Source organism: Chiloscyllium plagiosum, chromosome 10 (genome assembly GCF_004010195.1).
Source record: "Chiloscyllium plagiosum isolate BGI_BamShark_2017 chromosome 10, ASM401019v2, whole genome shotgun sequence".
In the NCBI taxonomy this organism is placed as follows: Eukaryota; Metazoa; Chordata; class Chondrichthyes; order Orectolobiformes; family Hemiscylliidae; genus Chiloscyllium; species Chiloscyllium plagiosum.
The window spans coordinates 32,432,988-32,449,380 of NC_057719.1; the positions used below are offsets into that span (position 1 = coordinate 32,432,988).

Sequence of the window (16,393 nt, forward strand, 5' to 3'; positions counted from 1 at the left end):
CACTCCGACCTATCACCCTCACCTTGACCTCCTTCCACCTATCGCATTTCCAACGCCCCTCCCCCAAGTCCCTCCTCCCTACCTTTTGTCTTAGCTTGCTCGACACACTTTCCTCATTCCTGAAGAAGGGCTCATGCCCGAAACACGATTCTCCTGCCTGACCTGCTGCGCTTTTCCAGCAACATATTTTCAGTGCCACAAGATCTGGACAACATTCAACTGATACATGGCAAACAACTTTGAATTCAATTCAATTTAATTGTTACGTGTACTGAGGCACAGTGAAAGCTTTGTCTTGCGAGCATTACAGGCAGGTCACATAGTTAAGTGGCAGAGATAAGTAAATAATAGGTAAACAGCGCCAAAAACAAAATCACAGGTATGGTATTAAATTTAAAGAGTGTAGAATGATTTTAGGAAATAGGAAACTTAGATCTGCCTGCAGGAACTCGCAAGGAGTGGACCATATCCATGCCATCCTGCAAATGCCAGCAACAATCACCTCAAAACAGGAAACATCTAACTCCATTGCTTGATATTCCAGAGGATTATAATCATTGACCCTACCATCACACTGAACACCCCCCCCACCAGTTACCACATAATCAATATTATAGGAGTTGGCATTGATTGGAAATCTAACTGGATTTGTCATATAAACACTGTGGCTACAAGAACAGATTAGACAATGGGAAGCCTGCAGCAATAAGACGTCTGCTTGCTCCCCCAAAATAATTTTTACTATTTTCTACAATTAACAAGTCAGGAATGTGATGGAACGCTCTCCACTTGCCCTGATAAGTGCAGCTCTAACGATACTCAACATACAGGCACATCAAAGCAGCCCGCTTGATTAATACCTCATCTATCACATTCAACATTCACTGCCTCCACCATCAATGCACAGTACCGGTAGTATATGCCATCTACAAGATGCATTGTCGTAATTTAACAAGGTTCCTTCAACAGCACCTTTCAAATCATGACCTGCATTTCTTTTAGTCACTGAACCAATCAATAAGGTTACTCCGCAATGCCTAGTTGGACCCTGAAACATTTTATTTACATAATAATGATAGGGTGACTGATCTCTCTGTTGTCCCAAGTAGTCTGTATTCTTCTTCAAGTGCCACACTCAGAGTATTTCCACAGTACGATGCCATAATCTATTGAAATGATTAAAAAGGCAATGGAGGCAGTAATCAAATGTGGACAAATACAGTTACACTAATCTGCTGACCGTCTGAACTAAATGAGTAATAATTAACCTGAAAGAATTTATTTCCTAAATGCTTGTTTTGTATCCAAGTTGAAGCTATAATGCTGTGAATAAAAATGTTCAAAATGGTTTGAAAATGGAAGCAGAGTGAGGTGAGGATAATGTTGCTGGAAAAGCACAGCAGGTCAGGCAGCCTGATGAAGGGCTCCTGCCTGAAATGTCGATTCTGCTGCTGCTTGGATGCTGCCTGACCTGCTGTGCTTTTCCAGCAACATACTCTCGACTCTGATCTCTAGCATCTGCAGACCTCACTTTCTCTTGAGGTGAGGATTATGGCAAAGAGATGGTTCTCTCTCTTTCAAAGCTTAAAGCTACAATCGTGGATGCATAATTTTTTGGTTCAAATACAGCAAAAAGTATCACATCCACTGTTACAATACTTATGGAAAATACCCCTGGGCCCTGGGAAATGAAAAAATTGAACCAAAGCTGCTATCTCCCTGCAATGTCATTTCAGCTTAACATTTCTGTTGAAGATTGCACATCTTTGGTTAAAAGCTGAGGGAGATTGAAAGAGTTGACAGGAAGCTTCACTGTGAGATCCATTTAATCAACTCAAACATAACAGTACATCAGTATGCCTCAGACATACACAGCATCACACATTCCTTTCATTGGAAGAGAATCAATTGCACAGGTTGAGCTTAAAATAGAAAGAATATGTAATCATCTCTGAAAGTGGAATTTATATCAAACAGTAATCTTTCAAGTGACAAAAATTGGCTGAGATGAATCATGTGATATCACATCATGAATATGCTACTTCAGTATCAAATGGCTTTTTTTCTGGTTTTCCAATACAGATGAGAAAAAAGAACAGTTTTAAAGTCAACTATTTGGTCAGAGAGTTTAAATATAATTCACAATATTCTTGAATGAAGTAACACATCTGAAATCTGACAAGGTATCAGAATGCCAAAAAATATTACTGTTGGTCTGAAAGAATTATCTGGGACAATATTTTTAAAGCCAGTCTTATTTCTAGTCATTCAAGTTGAATTGTGAACTCTATCCTGGAGAGGCAAATTTGAAACTATTCAAACTAGATTTTAAAATTCTTGGCTGAACATTTGATTTTTTTTGAAATGTCATCGGCATTTTTTTTGCCAGCAGATACACCCACCTTAAGGACTGACATTTTCAGCTGTCTGCTTTTCTAGGTTAGGTAAGGTTAATCTGTATCATACTCAGGCATATCAATAATATCCAAAATAATGGTGGCTCAATGGGTGGTGGCTCATGGGTGGCATGGTGGCTCAGTGGTGAGCACTGTTGCCTCACAGCACCAGGTCCCAATATCTAATTGACATATATTTGGTAATCTCATTGAATTACAACTAGACAACAGCCAGAGATATCAAAGAACTTGATCAATCAGCATCATTGACTGCTGTGAGTACAAATCTGGAGATAGGCATTGGCCAGCCAGAAGACAGAGTTATTTTCTTTCTAATTAAAATCTAAACTCTTTCAAATTAGAAAACCTGCTACTTTTTTTTAACAAATTGTCTGAAGTCCCAAATTAAAAGAAACAGCAGTCAAATGCTCACAATATCTACAAAACTCTTCTAAAAAAAGCCTACAATAACAGTTTGTATTTCTGAAAAGGCTTACTTGTGTCCAAAGTTTAGCTTGTTTTGGCATTTTCTTTCTCCAGTTGATTCTGAACTTAAAAGGAAGCATACATGATGTCAATAATTCTTATTTGGTATGAACACCATCAACAGATTAGAGCTTGCAACCATAAGCCCTGCATTTCTTGACCTTCAAGGCTATATTTCTTAACACAGCTCTGTTAAAGGGACCAAGGTCAGTGAAGGAGCAACAGCAATGAAAATAATGAAAAACAGATAGAAAAATGGAAAAAAAAGAAGAAAATTAAATAAAACCCACACTCCACTTTTGGAAAAAAAAAATCAAAGACCTTCAAAGGGAAATGGAAGGCTTACAGTTAATTATGAAATATGTATCCACTCAAATGATATTTTTCTGGAATTACAACTTGTCAAATAATTTGCAGGTTTTATTTTGTTCATACACAGGATGAGGATGTCACTGGCTAGGCCAATATTTATTACCCATCCACAATTGCCCAGTGTGTGAGCAGATGAAGATGGCAGTTTATCCCCCTACAGAACATTAGTAAGCCAGATGGATTTTTTCAACAATCGATAATGGATTCATGATCATCATTAGACTCTTAATTCCAGTTTTCTTTTATTGAATTCACATTCCACCATCTGTAATGGTGGGATTCAAACCTGGGTCTGCAGAATATTATCTGGATTTCTGGATTAATAGTCCAGTGATAATATCATTAGGTTCATTGCCTTCCCTTTTACAAATCGAGGTTTGAATGATCCCATGGAGTGACCTCTGAAATTCTTGCTTGCTATTGGCCAGGAGGAGCTTTGCAATCTGGGCTTTCCATGGATGACCAAAAAGATCCAGAAAAGTTCTGGAAGGTACTTGAAGATGAGTTCAAAGCAAAAATTAAGTTCAGGATGAACAAACTCCAACTCATCTTATACAAACCCCAACCCCAAGAGTTTATTAAGCAGTTTGGTGGAAGAAAGGGAAGGACTGTAACTTTCCAAATGAGGAATTTTCAAATAAATTCATCAAATTAGTAATCACCTCTCCACAATTAAACCCTGTAGGAAGACTCTTCTGGATGAGAAAAGGGGCAGCACAGTGGCTCAGTGGTTAACACTACTGCCTCACAACACCAAGGACCCAGGTTCAATTCCAGCCTTGGGTGACTGTCTGTATGGAGTTTGCACATTCTCCCCGTGTCTGCATGGGTTTCCTCTGAGTACTCTGGTTTCCTCCAGGTAAAAACAATGACTGCAGATGCTGGAAACCAGATTCTGGATTAGTGGTGCTGGAAGAACACAGCAGTTCAGGCAGCATTCGAGAAGCAGTAAAATCGCGCTGCGGGCAAAAGCCCCACAATCCAAGGATGTGCCGGTTAGCTGAATCAGCCAAGCTAAATTGCCCATAGTGTTCAGGGATGTGTAGGTTAGGTACATTAGTTAGGGAAAATGTAGAGTAATAGGGTAGGGGAATAGGTCTGGTTGGATTTGTGGATTTGTTGGGCCGAAGGGCCTGGTTCCACACTGTAGGGATTATATTCTATTCTTAAAAGTGATCATACCACTGGCATAATACTTTTGATGGATACAAGAGTGATGTCTTGTGGCAGATCACAACAATTAAGTGCTTTATGTGTAGCCAACATGATGGCCAAGTCAGTAAAGAGCACTGTACAAACAAAGCCGTGAACACATCCTGCTTGTTACACTTACTCAACAGCGGTCCAGGTTTTATTTGCATTTGTAATATTTGTGATATTTGTGAAGTCTATTACACGCATGTAGAAGTAATCTGATTCTAAAGGCCAAGCCAGACACCAGAACAAAATACAGGTGACTGACAAACTGTATAACACCATAACACTAACAGCAAGAAGAGTGTTAAGGCGGTATACAAATGAAGTTCAACATTAAGTAAGAAATAGAGAAATTTTACAAGAAAACCAAGTTAATTTCACACCATGTCAGTAATGTACAGCAATAAGAAGCTTTTACGACTCCTAAAGTTACATCCTGAAAGACAGAATGACATCTCTTAAAAGATAAAACTGACACAGGGATCCAGTGCTAAAATATTACTCCATATCCTTAAAAGATATGTATCTTAGCAAGTGATGGTCCATGATACAATCTGTGAGAGACTATCGCACATCATCAATTCTGTGCATTGGCAAAGTCACACTGCAGTGCAAGTACACTTCCTGAATCTTCTACCTGGTAGATGCCAATGGTCTAGCAATGTCAGGGCTACCAGTATGTGTAAATCTCAGTACAGTCATAATTCATGAGATTCAAAGCACACTCACTGTAGTAGAACAGACCACATATGACACACTTGAATCAGTCAAGACCTTAAAAAGCAGTACCACTTTGATGTAGTCAAAAACTTAAAGGATGACACAATATTTCATCTCAAGGATGATGTTATGGGGAAAAGGCAGGAAAATAGAGTTGAGGATTATCAGACTAGCCTTGATCTCATTCAGATTTGATGGGCTGAATGGCCTGATTCTGCTCCTTCGTCTTGTGCTTTTACAAGGAAATAATTCCTATATTTGTAAAACCAAGACGCACATACTCCCTTTCGATACTGCTTTGTATTTCAAGTCATGAGCTATTGGAGCTAATTCCTCATGAACTCATGGCTAATGATATTTACAAGGCAAGGTAAGATTTTTAATGGTATTTTCCAGATGGCATGAAAATGAGTGAAAGAGCAAAGTGTGTGGAGGACCTGAAAGTATGCAGAGGAATAGAGATAGATTAAGTGAGTGGGCAAGGGTCTGCAAATGGAATACAATGTTGATAAATGTGAGGTCATCCATTTTGGTCAAAATAACAGCAAAATGGACTATTATTTAAATGGTGCAAACATGAGCATGTAGCTGTGCAGAGGGACCTGCGTATCCTTGTGCATGAATCACAAAAAGTTGGTTTGCAGGTGCAGCAGGTATTTCAGAAGGCAAATGAATGTTGCCTTTATTGCTAGAGGGATGGAATTTAAAAATAGGGAAATTATGCTGCAACTGTATAGTGAGGCCATACCTGGAGTACTTTGTACAGTTTTGGTCTCCTTACTTGAGAAAGGGTGTATTGGCACTGGAGGGTGTGAAGAACGGGTTCCCTATGTTGATTCCAGATTTGAGAGGGTTAGCGTATGAGGAGAGACTGAGTAGACTGGGGCAATACTCATTGGAATTTAGAAAAATGAAGAGGAATCTTATAGAAACTGATAAAATTATGAAGGAATAGATAAGATAGAAGCAGGGAGGTTGTTACCACTGGCTGGTGAAACTAGAACTAGAAGGCATAGCCTCAAAATAAGGGGGAGTAGAATTAGGACTTAGTTGAGGAGGAACTTCTTCACCCAAAGTGTTGTGAATCTATGGAATTCCCTGCTCAGTGAAGCAGTTGAGGCAACCTTGTTGAATGTTTTTAAGGCAAAAATAGATGTTTTTGAATAGTAAAGGAATTAAGGGTTATAGTGAGTGGGCACGTAAGTGGAGCTAAGTCTATAAAAAGATCAGCCATGATCTTATTGAATGGCAGACGAGGCTGGATGAGATAGATGGCCTACTCATGCTCCTAGTTCTTATATCATTGCCATTGGAGTTTGGGTTCCTATGGGGCATAGCTCGAGGAAAGTAGCTGGACCACAATGATGTAGTTGGAGGATAAAAGTCACGCAGTCTTGTTCCTACAGAGGCTCATCCAGATTTGCTTTCACAACCTGTAATGTACATTAAAACATAAGTTGAGAAGATAGATTTCAGTTAGTTCACCACTATCCTGAGAGGAATAAAGAAAAGTTTAAGACAGAAACAGCATGTGCAACTGCTTCCAGCATATGACCCTAGGCTTTGCTGATGTACAAGTTGTGGATTTGTAGTCTAAGTTATAACTAATGGGAACATGGCCTTTTGCGACTTTGAGGATGAAGGAGAAAAACATTCCATACCTCAGCCAAGAAGACAAGACAATCTGGACCATTTATTTTCCCCTACACTATCAACACAGCTCTGTAGTTAGCTGACAAATGATGCATTCACAGTGGGAAAAGACAACAATTTTAGCTTGTCTGGTCTCCAAGATTAAGCAAACTTTTCACATCAAGACCGCCTAACTAGAGCCCCAATGGAAAATTGACTAAACTTACAAGGTGAGTGCAAGTGATAGTCTAGTGGGACGGAGTTTTCAATCATCTGGATAGGAGGCAGCTGCTCCACCACCTGTTTCAGTGGGTCATTTGACAGAATTAAAATACTGTACTGTTCAGGGCTGTGTTAATATTAAATATAATGTTCTAGGCAACATTTTACACCATTTTTCAAATTAAAACTGGCTTCTCCAATATCGCAATCTTTTCATTTAAAATTAGTAACACTACAACGTTAAAATTAAAATTTGATGAAATAATATTTAATTCCATAACTTAACTACTCTTCCTCTTAATAAAACTGATCAAATTATCCAAATAATGCAAGGTATAAGGAGGTAGGTCACCCTTGGTGTTGCTCAGTGATGGGTCAAAACTTAGTGCACAATTTCTGATGGTTATCATAAAGAAGACTGAATGTAACAATGTTTCACCTATGACATAGAAGCTTGTTTAATGAAGCAATTGTCTGGATATAGCTTTTACAAAGTAGGCAAGATGCCATTACATAAACCCACCCAACCCCTGCTGCTGGTGAAAATGTCATGCCAATCTTTGCTAATTTAGAAGTCACGTGGGTGCTGACATTGGTGGTCCATCTGCCATTTTGGATTCATTAATTTACAAGGAATGGAACTTGTTAACAACTCAATTGTTCATGATTTTTCACTGTTTGCTGCATCATTTGGACATCAGTTGTAAAGATGTTTGTGGGTCTTTTATATAATGCATAAGAGCAATAGAAAAAGCCTGTCATCAGGATTGTGGTTTGAAAGTACAAACAGGTTCTGATGGGGAAGATGCTTTCTAGTAGCATTTTTTACATCTTTTCTTCACTTCAATGTTTATAAGAGTAAGGGACCTTTAAAATTCTTAGGAAGACCGACTTTCAGTTGGTAGTATTATTCTTCTGTCACATAATGTCCTGGCTAACAGTGTCAATGGGCTGCAAAGTTTCCCCTGGAGCCACAGTTTATCAGAACCAACTAGTTATACATTCACAGCAAGATTTGGTTCATATTCCACTATGAATGTAACTTCAATAAAAAGACAACACTATTACTTTATAGTAACTCAAAGGCATAAGGACTGTCTATGTTGTGGTATCTATAATCAGGCAAGCAAATCATAAAAATGGCCCTGAATAACAACTGCAAGGATGGAAGGGAAGCAAAGAGAAACATTTATGATGGAAGTAAGACCATCAGATGTAGGAACAGAAATAGGCCATTTAGCCCATCGAGTCAGATCCACCTTTCAGTGAGATGGTGACTGATCTGTTAATGGTAAACTTAACTGTCCTGCTCTTTCCCCATAACCCTTACTGATCTATTTTATTCTTGAATATGCTTAACAACTACATCTCTACAGCTCTATGCAGTAAAGAGCTCCACAGATTTACTAGCCTCTCAAAGAAAAAAAGTCCTCATCTCTTTCTTAAGTGGCTGACCCCCTAATCTGAGACTATGCCCATCTTCCAAAAATGTAAACAGCCTCTCTGCATCCACCCTACCAAGTGCCCTTAAGAACTGCATATATTTCAATAAGTTGCCTCTCATTCTTCTAAACTCAAATGAGTTCAGGCCCAAACTTCTCAACCTCTCCTCATAAGAAAATCTCTCCATACCCAGGAACATCCTAGTGAACCTTAAGTGTCTTTTGGATTTATAATTGCCTTCATTCATCCCAGATAGCCATTAATTGCCCATTCAATACTTAAATGGACATTCTCATATGTTGGAGGTAGTGGGAGTAGTCACCTCAGGCTCTATGTTTCCCCTAATTACCCTAAATCCTGGTGAATATGTTGCAACAAAATTGGGTTTAAAGACATTAAAAAAAACAAAATAAAATAACTGCAAATGCTGGAAATCAGAAACAAAAACAAAAATTGCGGGAAAAACTCATGATGTGAAGGAGCTGGTGTTGGACTGGGGTGGACAAAGTTAAAAATCACACAACACCAGGTTATAGTCCAACAGGTTTATTTGGAAGCACTAGCTTTTGGAGATTGCTCCTTTATCAGGTAGCTGATGAAGGAGCGGCGCTCTGAAAGCTAGTGCTTCCAAACAACCTATTGGACTACAACCTGGTGTTGTGTGATTTTTACCTCTGGAAAATCTCAGAAAGTCTGGCAGCATCTGTGGAGACAAAGTAGAGTTAACATTTTGGTCCACTGATTGGTCAATTTAAATGTACCAATCGCACAACAAGAATTGACATTGGTTCTTTATTTGAAACTAAAAATATAAACATAGTGAACTGGATGTACAGTATTTCTAATCCTGCTGCTTGCAGACTGACTAGAAGTCATAGACTAATTAAGGGTACATTCACCTCATATCTCGAAATCTCCCTTTTTTCCAAAGATTTACCTTTAAAGAATCAACTATTTCTGTGACAGCAAAGCAAAAAAAAATTAAGTCTGAGTGAACTATTAAGCAAAAACTAAACATTTACAAGTATCTGAAACATCAGTGGTTTGCTTGTCTGTCTAGACTTAGCCATTGTGATCTTTGCAGGAGGCTGCTGTACAATTTCAGAATGTTAGCTAAGGTTGCTTTGTTTGTGTTCTCTTTTAGACTGTGTTCTGTTTGCAATAGTGTTACTCGGTGTTTCTGATTGTGGTATAGATCTGAGTTAGCATGTTTTGTGCATTACTGTGAATAGGTATTCAGAGACTTGGGGATGTCTGTGCTGAAGGTGGTCTGACCATTTTAGGGTCTTGACAAATTGGAGGTGACTGTGCTCAATATGGAGTTACACAATAAAGCATATGAAGGTTATAGTTCTTATTTTCTTCCTCCATATATATATATATATATATATATATCCAAAAAATATTTTCTTTATAGAAAATATAGTTATCTTTCCTTCTTATACATTATTGTTTTAAAACTATTTTATAATCATAGCATCATTATATTCAACAAAATTGTTGGTCTGACATGAAAACATAAGAAAAGAAGCAGAAGTAGGCTATCTCACCCGTTGTCATTCAATAAGATCATGGCTGATCCTGTCATGGATTCAGCTCTACTTACCTGCCCACTCACCATGACCATTAATTCCTTTATTGTTCAAAAATCTATCTATCTTTACCTTAAAAACATTCAATGAGGTCGCCTCAACTGCTTCACTGGGCAGGGAATTCCACAGATTCACAACTCTTTGGATGAAGAAGTTCCTCCTCAACTCAGTCTTAAATCTGCTACCCCTTATTTTGAGGCTATGTCCCCACGTTCTACTTTCACCTGCCAGTGGTATCCACCTCCCTGCTTCTATCTTACTTATTCCCTTCATAATTTTGTGTCTTTCTACAAGATTACCCTTCAATTCTTCTAAATTCCAATGAGTATAGTCCCAGTCCACTCAATTTTTCCTCATAAGCCAACCCTCTCAACTCTGGAATCAAATTAATGAATATTCAATGTTATTACTACTCTTTCCTGTTATACTTGCAGTATGGCTCCAAACCGAAGTAAGATTCTGCATACACTCCCCTATCCTATGCTATTCTCGTCTCAATGTGGAGAAAAGCAACAATTCACAGAAAAACTAGCAGAAAGATCAAGGCCAAAGGACAAGTTGCAAATAAATAGTCATGATTTTAAGGTGCCAGCGTTGGACTGGGGTGGATAAAGTTAAAAAAATACACAACACCAGGTTATAGTCCAACGGGTTTATTTGGAAGTACTAGCTTTCGGAGTGCCGCTCCATCATCACAACCACCTGTTGAAGGAGCAATGCTGCAAAACTAGTGCTCCCAAATAAACCTGTTGGACTATAATCTGGTGTTGTGTGATTTTTAACCAAATAAATATTGTGGTGGTCATTACATAAAATGAAAGAAAGCATGTCCAGCTTGGGAGAAACAGTATTTTAACTGTAATCTAAATTATTTTGCAAGTTAGTATTTAACTGGGAAGAAGACAAATAAGTCTATCAAGCTTCTGGAGACAATTACCACAGTGACATTGTAGTGAGGATTTTACGTAATCAAGTGTGACTACTAGACAGATGTCAGATGAAAATCTGGATGATTTAATCAAGCCTTAGAGCAGGTTGGAAACTTCAAATCTCAAGGAGAAAAAAATGGCTTGTAATAAAGGCAATGTAGACAGTGGAACAAGAGCTGCTGTGCCAGATAGACACTAATACTTCGAATAACATTGAGTTTCAAGGCTTTTTATAGAAGTATGTCAGATGGCGATCTAAAAGTGAAACCACCTGAAGGAAAAATTGGGATTCCGGGATTGGTTGATGCTCACCTTGAGAGGACAAATTAAACTGAGGGCCCAATACTACGGCAAGGCAGAAAGTTCCAAGTATTAGGCACAAAGATAAAGCCACTCATTTCAGCAAAAACTGGTCAAGAGCTTGGACTGGAAAAGCTAAAATGTTTCAGACTACAGTTGCAGTGTTTTGCGGGTCACATTGACTGATGAATAGACAAACAAACAGCTTGAGACAGAAAGAGTTCAATTGCAGGAACACAAATAAAATTTGATTCCTAAATAAAGAAAAAAGAAAATCTTGCCTTGTCAAACACAGCAATGAAAAGAAAATGGTGTCTAACGCCACAGTGTAAAGCAGCTAAGAAGGTGTTCAACCAGAACCAAAGAGTACATCAATCCAACTGGCAGAAGTGGGTGGGATGCTCTTCGGAGGATCAGTATGGAGTTGATGGGCCGAATGGCCTGACTCCACATTGTAGAGGTTCTATGTTCCTCCAAGATGCTTTGTGGGACTGTTTGGTTTGTGCCCTCCAACATGAAGCCATCCAACGGAAGCGACTAACAAAGGATGACTTGGATTTCAAGACGGCTTTTGAAATCACTACCTCAGTGGAGTTGGCTGCCAGTGAAGCCATGCCTGGGTACATAAAGTAGTGGAAGCGTGGCAGAGTGTGGTGCCAACCATAGAGTGTCGCCGATGTGGTGTCAGTGGCCACAAGGAGTCAGCGTGTGAGACTCAGGAAGCCCAGTCCTGCAGGTGTAAGTGAGTGCACCACTTTGCCTGAAATCATTGGGTACATCCCAAACAAGTCTTGGCTGAGAGCAGTGCTTGGGTGAATGGGGGTGGGGATGAAGGTGATAGGTCAGAGAGGAGGGTGGAGTGGATAGGTGGAAAGGAAGATAGGCAGGTAGGACAAGTCATGGGGACAGTGCTGAGCTGGAAGTTTGGAACTGGGGTGAAGTGGGGGAAGGGGAAATGAGGAAACTCTACAAGGAGCAGCCAACTGCTCCTTGGCTGAGAGCAGTGCAAGATAGTGGAAGAATGGTTTTCTGTTGACTTAGAGTGGCTTGTTTGGTTTAAGAGGTGTTGAAATAAATCACAATTGAGAAAAATAGTAGCTCTGGGTAACAGGATTAAGATAGCATGCAAAAGCTTCTTTGTAAACACACACCTGCTGTTGTTTATACAGAGACAGCTGGATAAAGACACCCTTGAGTATGCTGATCAAAGAATTCTATAGCTAGCTGATCTAAAGTCTGAGATTCATCACAAGTACATTCACCTAAGATTTCCAGATTATCATTCTTACAGATTTTGAATATACATAAATATATGTATATATTTTAAAATACAATAGGCAATAATTTTGGAATAACTTTGGACAGACTGCCTTAGACAGTCAGGAAGAGTACTCACACAGCTAGCTGTGAGGTTGAATTACAGGTGCAGAAGTCAGCAGTTTTTGAAATAAAAGAGGTGTGTATGTAGTTGTGGGTGTGTGCTGCCCCTTTAAGTGAGTGGGTCAGGTGACCTGGAAGGCTGAGCGTTGGGCAGTGTAGATCCAAGAGTGTGGCTGTAAAGACATGTAACAATAAACTGTTCCCAGTTCAAGTTTCTACAGATTTACCTTATGGTCTTTTTATAATTAGACTCAAACACGTCATGTCACCTGTCATTTCCAGACAAGGATGCATTGTGAAAGCCCCAAGGACCGAAATAAGAGTGTCTGATAAACATCAGGTCCATAAGGCTACCTGTCACTGACCAACCAGTCACATGATTAATTTGATTGGGTGAGGATGTAATTAATTAATAATATAAGTGGCCTGTAATTGCTAAAGGTGGGCTATTAATAAATGTATAAAAAAATGTATGTTTTTCAGTTGTTCAGCAAAGAAGCTTCTACACCTTCACAGGTTTCTTCCCACTGCTGTAACTTTAATAAACTCCCTGATGTTGGAAGGGAACCATGGGCGTTGAGCGATTTATTTCATCATTCCACCCCAACATAAGACAAGAGGAGTCAACAAAAAATAATACTGAAAACAAGCCATAAGGTCAGTGCTGCCAGCCAAGAGGTAGACTGGGAGTCAGCTGGGTCTGCAAGAGGCCCAGAGTCAGCAGAGTTTCTGTTACACATTCCATTTGTATGGGGTGAAGCTGATCGTTCTTCCCAAATTAGTGGGGAAGACAGTAAACGTGGAAGTGGATATGGTCACAGCAGTTTCTCTGATTCCAGAATCAATCTACAGGGAGAGGTTTAAAGGCACTGCAATTGAAACTGGACAAGGTTACACTATGGGCATACATGGAACAAGTGGTGCCACTGAAAGGCTGGAGGATCAGTGTGAGAAACAAAACTCACTCACAAATCAGCCTGAGACAAAGCCTTGGAAACAAGAACAATTTATTTCGACCTTGCAAGTACCGGACGCCTCTGCAATCAAGCAAAAATGCGCGCATAACAAAGCATGTAAACTTTCTTTGTTCAGTTTGCAAGTTGCTGAATCAGGCCTCCCTTTTCTCATTGGTCTAATCTCATTCTATCATAAGCCGGTTACCTCACTTGTTTTTCCCTAATTTTCCTTATCTGACTACCCTGCTGTCCTTGTCCTTGTCTGTTACAGCCTGTCTGTTATTTTATCCAGTTCCCCTTATCATACTATAAGCTTAATGTGAAATGCCACTACTGCTTATCTTGTGGTCAGCTACAACACTTTAAATGTTATTTCTTAGTTTAAAACTATTTCTTAAACAAAAACCTCTATATTTGTTAAAATCTTAGTCTTAAGTATGCTGCAAGAATCCCGCGACCGTTTGTGTGATGTTCCCCTTCCCCACAACACCCCCTCACCCATCTGCAAAAACAACATCTCTAATCACCACCACCTGCAGAAACTACATTTCTAATCTCCCACATCAGTGTGCAGAATTAACACTTGACATAGTAAGAGGCAAATACCTTTCATCATCCAGAGACTCCTGGTTACAGAAAATAAAGTTGAACTACATGTGGTTAATGGGCTGGCAGACTCAGGCATGAGTTTGCCAGAGCTCCTAAAGATGTCTTCAAGGAAACCCCAGGGAAATGAAAGGAGTCAAAACTAAACTGCAGCTGAAGCCAGAGACTTAATTGAGGTTTTATACAGTCCAGTATGCCACCTGTGGAGTGAGGTGGAACTGAAATGGCTGGAGAACTTGGGACCAGTATCATCAGTGAATAGGCCCCTCCCATCATTCTGGTCTTACAAACAGATGGTGCAGTCAGGATTGTGGTGACTAAGGTCACAGTCAACTCAGTCCTGAGTGCAGATCAATACCCACTTCCACTCATTGAGGATCTGTTCAGTTGACTGGCTGGGGGAAAGAAATTCTCAAAAATGGATCTGTTGCAGGCCTACCTACAGAAGGGGTTCATGAAGAAGTTCAAGCTGATGCTGACGATAGTGACCCATAGGAGGCTGTATGGTTATGAGGGGTTTCGTTTGGCATCGTGTCAGTGCCAGTTCTATTCCAGAGGGCCATGGACCAAATTGTGAAGGAGTTGCCAGGCGTCTAGTGTTATGTGGACAATATTTTGATTACTGAATCCTCTGAAGAGAAGCATTTGAGAAACCCAGAAGAAACCCTAAAAAGATTGCAGAAGCCTAGTAGCCTACAGGTTAAAAGGGAGAAATGTAAGGTTTTTTTGGGACTGTATTGAGTACCTGGGTCATGTAATCAAAGGTGAGGGATTACACAAGGCACCCAAGAAGATGGAGGCTATCATGAAATCTTCTGGATCAGAGAATATGTCTCAACTGAGATCGTTCTTGAGCCTTGTGAATTATTATGGCAAGTTCATATCGATCTGGCAACTGTGCTGAAAGCCCTGCATTAGTGGCTGAGCAAAAGGCAGCAGTGAAAATGGATCTAGGAATGTGAGGAGGCTCACCAGGTGAAGCAAGCCCTTAAAGGTTGGAAAGGTTGACTCCTTTTCACCTGCAGCTGCCACTGCACTTGGTGTGTGAGGCCTCGTCCTATGCAGTTGGGGCTGCACTGTCACACATCCTGCTGAATGGAGAGGAAAGGCCCATTGTTTTCACATCCAGGTCACTAATAAAGATGGAGGAGAAATATGCCCAAGTGGAAAGGGAAGGATTGAACATTGGGTTAGTATTAAGAAGTTCACCCAGTTCCTTTAGGGCAGGCGCTTTGTGCTGCTGACCAACCACAGACCTTTAAGCTTCATTTTTGACCATATATGGGGATGCCATCGATAGTGACAGTACACATGCAGATATTGACACTGGATCTGTCGGCAATCTTCAGGAAATCTGTTAGTAACAGGCAGAGAAGCACAGCTGTACAGATGCCCTGTGAAGGTTGTCACCACCAGGGGACACAGTTGTTCCTGAAAATTATATACTTTTCCCAGAAAGACAAGGTACGGCAGTGTTAGTGATAGTGAGGCAGGTGCGCAGCACTACTCAGTTTTGAGCCAAATGATGGACTTGGTCCTGAGAGGAAGGATTTGTCATAGAAACTGCCCAGAATTACACCCTTACCTATCCAGGATGTGGGAGCTGTCTGTATCAGATGGGTGTATCATGGGGAGAGTGAGAGTTGTTATCCCTTCCCCGTTAAGAGGAAAGGTGCTGGAACAAATGCGCCAAGGGCAGCCTGGCATAGTGCAAGTGAAGGAAATAGCCAGGGACTACTCTTGATGGCTGAATGGGGACTTTCAGGTTGAGGAGAAAATGGGATCATGACAATCCTGTCCATTAGTAAGGAAGGTGCTGCCATTATCACCCCTTCACCCATGGGAATGGCCTCAATCACCATGGCAGTAGATTCATGTCGATTTCACAGGACCAGTAGAGGGAGAGATGGTACTAGTGGTCATGGATGCCCACTCCAAGTGGCCCAAGGTGGCAGTATCAGCAGAAGCAACAATACACTGACTGGATGAAATACTTACCAGGTTCAGGAACCCTGAAAAAGTTGTGAGCAACAATGGTCCACAGTTTATGGGCATAAGATTTTGATTATTATCTGGATAATCACAGAATCTCACATTGGCTCCATACCACTCTGCAACAAATGGCCTGGTGGAGAGATTTGTATAAACCTTGAAGCAGGCCT

At 40.2% G+C, this 16,393-nt stretch overlaps 1 long non-coding RNA gene across 1 annotated transcript in view; it reads right to left on the minus strand.

The window, feature by feature from the left end:
* Positions 1-15,914, minus strand: part of LOC122553964 — a 26,350-nt gene extending 10,436 nt beyond the window's left edge. Inside the window, exons 1-2 of the long non-coding RNA XR_006312879.1 lie at positions 14,232-15,914; positions 2,894-2,947 (exon numbers count right to left, since the gene is read on the minus strand). This is a non-coding gene — a long non-coding RNA (uncharacterized LOC122553964). The remainder of the gene's footprint in view (positions 1-2,893; positions 2,948-14,231) is intronic.
* Between the last annotated feature and the right edge of the window lie 479 nt (positions 15,915-16,393).